Raw genomic sequence first — 5,928 nt, forward strand, 5'->3', positions numbered from 1 at the left:
TAATTGTCAGAGTAAACATCCCAGGCTGAACAAATGGTGTGTACACTGCAATCTTCCCGAGCTCCTCTTTTGAAAACTGAGTACCTGAAACCAAAACTGAAAACTGTAAGCACGAAGCTTAGTGAGCTCCCCCAAACTACCACATACCATTCAATAACATATAAAGCACATACTGGGCCTTGCCCACTGCATCGGACCGAAGTCCGGACTAACTGGGGCCTTGCCCCCTGCATCGGACCGAAGTCCGGACTAACTGGACATAGCATAACATGATCATAGCATATAACATAAGCACATATACTGCATACTGCATCGGACCGAGGTCCGGACTAACTAACACATAAACATGCCTGAATCACAAAGACATCAAGCATACTGAACTACTGCATCAGACCAAAGTCCGGAACTACTGCTATCTAAACGGGCCGGCATTGTGGCCGTAGACCCGTTCCTGCTGAACTCTGCTGATAATCCTCTGGCTGCTAATTGTAACGCCCGTAGATCCGGGCTAGTCAAATTAGAGATAATAGGAGTCGAAAACGACTTTTCGTCAAAAGATTATTTAGAATAAATAATCTTAACTAAGTTGTAAAATATGTCTCAAGGGTTCCGTACACATAAAGAACGCCGAAATCCGAGTTATAACGAAGAAAACGGAGCTCGTATGCGAAATTTACGGGGTTTAGAAGTCGGCAGGGTGCTGCTGTAAAAAAGGGTGACGTGGCTTAATATGGGCCAAGGCTTTCTCCCCAAGAAAAGCCATCAGGTGATGACACGTGGCACCGACTCGGCGAGCCGTGAACCGACTCGGCAAGTCCGTCAGGATTTCACCCTATAAATAGAGGTGTCGGGTTCCCTCATTTCCTCACCCCTCAACCCTCTTCTTTCTCTCTCTACACTCTCTCTCTAACCCCCCCCCCCCAAACCCCCCAAAAAGCCTAGGGAACCTCCCTAGCACCCGAAGGAAGCCCCGAGGCTCCCGAAGTCCCGAGAAAAAGGGTCTTTCGGCTCGGAAACGCTGCTCCAGCAAAGCCCGGTTTTGCGAAAAACCCGATGTAAGTAAGCTACGCCTACGCTATTTTTAATATAGCTTCTAATTAATTATAGTAACATTATTAGGACCTTAAAATAATTATTTGGGCTATTATTATGAGTTATATAGTGTTGTTTAACGCTTATATAATAATAATAACAGCTAGACTATTAAATTAGTCTCGGTAAATACTGAACTAAACCCTAGTGGTAATGATACTAGGTTTTGTCGAGGGAAATTGTTTTAAGAGTAACGAAGTGCTGTCCAAGTACCGAGTCACCACCGTATCAGGTGAGTGCATAGTCCCTTTCATGAACATGATTTTAATACAAGTATTGATTGAAGTATTAAATATATGTTTATGTGCGAGTTAATTGATGTTGCCTGAAATACGTGTTAAAGAACATACCTGATTATATATGATGATTTAGGATAAAGAGTAGACCGAAATTAATTATGAGGAATATTGGGTATTATTTTCTTACGAGTACAAGTGAGTTATACTCAGAGAATAGAACTTTAGTATATGTCATTTATCCGGGAGCATGGATTAGACACGGTCATTGTCCCTAGTCCGAGAGTATGGATTGGACATAGTCAACTGTCATTAATTCGGGGGTATGGATTAAGACATAGTCCGTTGTCCTTAGTCCGGGAGTATGGATTAAGACATAGTCATTCGTCCCTAGTCCGAGAGTAGGGATTAGGCATAATCATTCGTCATTAATCCGAGAGTATGGATTAGTCATTCGTCCCTAGTCCGAGAGTATGGATTAGGCATAACCATTCGTCATTAATCTGAGAGTATGGATTAGGTAAAGTCGTTCATTTCTGATCCGGGAGTATGGATTAGGTAAAACGGTTAATCTTAGGTTTGAGAGTATGGATAGTCTCGTTGTGAGGATCGACGGGGTGGGATAAGAGTTGCTTATACATATATGGTGAAATTGTATATTTTGTGAGTTCTAAATTATATATATGATATAACATTGTGGGATTGAAATCCCTATGTACTCACCAGGTTTCCCAACCTGACCCACTCAGTTTATTTATATCACAGATGTTGATATGAAGTCACATTACACTGAGAGATTTAAAAGAGATGTAGATCACTAGTGTAAATAAATGTAAGTTTTGTTTATGCTTATGTTTCTGTATTGACAATGACATCCCAAATGTTTTAAAATGAATAAAAATATTTTTCTTCGGAAATGCTTTGATAACGTATTTATCATGTTTTACTGGGAACAAATTCCGCAACATTTTTATTAAAAGAGGTACTCTGATTTTTATAAAGCATAAACAAAATCGGTCTTTTCTGGCCGTGAAAATGGGGATGTCATACTAATCGACTATTCTCTAAAGCGCTGCTCTCCTAGCTCACCGAGCTACCAACACCAAATAATAGAACTTAGCCTAAACTGTCCTCCAGAGGTCAACTAAGTCAACTCTGGTCAAGGTCCTGGTCAAAGTCAACCTTCCAGTTGACTCGACTCACCGAGTTGTTCTACCAACTCGCCGAGTCCATGCTCCTCAAATCCCAAACAACCCCGACTCCACTCGTCGATTCTAGCGAGAACTCGACGAGTTCTCCTTCATCTAATCACTTCAGGACTATCTTCAACCGACTCGCCGAGTTGTTCTACAACTCGCCGAGTCCATCTTCATCGGCTAAGGAGATTGTCTTGGACTCGTCGAGTTCCTCCTTGAACTCGTCGAGTACCATGATCTTCATGCCCATCACTGGCACAGACTGGCTGAGTCCTTCTCTAACCCCACTCACTGATCCGACTCATAAACAGAAGGGTTTGGGTTTTACGACCCGACTCGCCCAGTCCATGAGCTGACTCGCCGAGTCCTCCTTGTGGCAACTCTATCCTGTCGATTTCAGTCTATTCCAACATTTCCAACTCATAGATCTGGACTCCTTATGCTAGCATTGCACGTAAAGTTGCTAACTTTACGTGCATGCAAGGTGTTATGAGGCTAGAACACCCTAACCTAAACTACAATGGAGGTCTAAGTCATGAAAGGAAGCCATAGCTGAGTAAAGCTTCTCACTCAGAGCTTCTAGAGCTCAGAAATGCTCAGATCTAATCTATATTCGTCCTCAAAGGCTCAATACTCGGGTTGGCCTTGGAAATGGTCCCAAAAGTGACAAGATACTAGCAAAGAAGGGGATCTAGATGATTAATAGCCAAGGTATGAGCTTCATACCTTCAAATGATCTGAGATAACACCCAAACTCTAGATCTATACTCCTTTCCTTGCTCCTTTCTCCTTCAACCTTCAAGATGCACTCAAAAGGGACCTTAATCTTCACACCTAAGCTCAAGAATGAAGTTGGGTAGCTAGGGTTTCGTCTCTGGACAATGGAGGCTGTAAATGAAACCCTAGAAATGAGAATGAGATGCTTAAATAGGATGCCAAGTCCCGAAACTAGGGTTTCCCAACCCAGACCAGACTCGCCGAGTCAGTCTCCCCGACTCGCCGAGTCGGTCACTTACTCCGCGACACGGGTCACGCTCCGACTCGTCGAGTTCCTCCTTGGACTCGACGAGTTGACTCCTTTGACTTAGAGCTTTTCTTTCCTTTCCTGATCTTCCTGATTCTGGGTATTACACTTTTGGAGGTATAAAGTTCATACCTTGCATATTTATTGCTTAGATCACTTCTTAAGCTTGCTTTGGTCCTTTTTGGTCCCTTTTGGTTGATCTTGAAGAGTTAAGACCATTGAGATGCCAATCTTGTAGATTTGGATGCTTAGTAGACTCCTTAAGCTTATGGTGTTTGTGACCTCCATGCAAGTATTAAGTCATTTATTAAGCTCTTTTGAACTTTAGGACCTCATTAAGCCTTACATCCACGTAAAGTTGGAAACTTTACGTGATAAACCACAAGGAGATCAGATCTGAGTCTTGGGGCTAATGTCTTAACAAATTAAGAGCTAAAAAGCAAAGTTGACAAATCCGAGGAGTATGTTGGGCATACAAGCGCGTACAAGCCCTTAATCGTGTACGCTTAGCGTACAAGCTAAGTACGCCCCGCGTACTCAGCAATGGGCTGCGGTGTTTGGACTTTCGGTATTGGACCTCGTTTTGGACCATAGGAGTTTAAGGCTACACGTTGGGCCACCAGAATATCGTATTGGGGCTTGGCCCGTTTAGGATAGGTGGGCCCAGTTTTCTTTCTTGGGCCTTGTGTGTCATGGAATGGGCTTTTGGACTTGCTAATGAACCTTAGGCGGCATGGTTGGGCCTATTGGGCCTTATGGGCCGTTATTGCTTTTAGACCAAGGATAGTGGGGCCCATTAAAGGAGAAAGGCTTTTGGGCCTTATTTGAAGAGTTTGGACTTAGGTATTTTGGGCCCATGATTGGGTTCTATCATAACTCTAATTAGGGTGATTTGTATATAACAGTGTGAGATTTTCGGATCGGTAGTCGAGCAGTTGTTTTATCAGCAGACTGAGGTGAGTCTTCTCACTATATCAATGGGTCGAAGGCACCAATGTCGACCCATTACTTGATATGTGGAATGATAGTTATATATGTGCTTGCTTGTCTGAAAGACCTCAGGGGTAGCCTGAGGCACTTGTATGAAAGACATCGGCGGTAGCCGAAGGCACTTGGATGTTAGACCATGGGGGTAGCCTATGGCATTCCAGAAAAAAACCATGGGGGTAGCCCATGGCACCTGGATATCAGACCATGGGGGTAGCCCATGGCATCCCAGGGAAAAGACCATGGGGTAGCCCACGGAAATTGTATGTATGATTATATGGTATTGTGGGAAACTCACTAAGCTTTTGATTACAGTTTGTATTGTGGTTTCAGGTACTTCTGGTACTAAAGGAAAGGGCCTGACTTGATTGCACAGCATTCACTCTCCACCATTTTCCGCATTTACTAATGTTGTTACTCTGATAAATGGACATGTTTATGATGTAATGGATTTTGGAAACTAATTATGATTGTAATTCCTATTTTTAAAAATGAAAAATCTTATCTGGTTTTTGGGTTGTTACATTTTCTCTCCCGACTTTATTTTCTCTTCTTTTCTTTTCTTTTGTTAAACTCGGGAACTAGGCGTAAAAGCACAAGTTGCGTCGATTCCACCTGAGTATATGCATGTGTCAATGCGGAAGAGACATAGTTTTTGCATCTCGTTAATCTTTGTTTGATTTAGTTTGCATTTTGAACACCGTGTGGAGTTTTGATCGCAAATGAACATTAGTTTCATGATTAAAAGATGTCCAACACATATAAGAACAAACATTTCTATATTTTCACAACATATCAGAACTCGTTAATGGGATATAAAAAGACACCAGACAATACCACGGTTAACTATTTCTAAGAAAAATCAAAATACATATGATTTGGGTTTCAACACAAAATAATAAAAAACCACCATTGGCAGTGCCACATCACACCTCTAGCAACCAAAGTTAAACAAGAGAAGAACAAGTTTAGATGCATTTACATTTATATGTAGAACTAAAGATACACAACACAACTTAGCAGACCAAACAAGCTTCTTCTCATCATGGGAGGACTGATTAGTGTTTTACACATAACACAACTAACCACCTAAACAGTCCCATTCTCAATCCTCAAAAGAACATTACCATTTATGGGTTACATGAGAGGATTAAGTAATTAAAATGAACGAAGAGTTAGATAAACAAAGATGTCATTACCTTAAATCCCATGATTATTATTATTTTCTTTCTCGTTTGTTGTTGGTATAAGAGGAGTGGCATGCTCATGGTTCGTTGTTGACATTTGAATCTACAGACTGATTATGTTGGAAGTTTATGTCTCATATCAAAATATCAATCATTAGTAACCACCTATGATTTCAGCTATACAAACTATCTCTATCTATTATCAA

The sequence above is a fragment of the Lactuca virosa genome, chromosome 6 (assembly GCF_052849685.1).
Source record: "Lactuca virosa cultivar CGN04683 chromosome 6, Lactuca_virosa_CGN04683_v6, whole genome shotgun sequence".
Taxonomy (NCBI): Eukaryota; Viridiplantae; Streptophyta; class Magnoliopsida; order Asterales; family Asteraceae; genus Lactuca; species Lactuca virosa.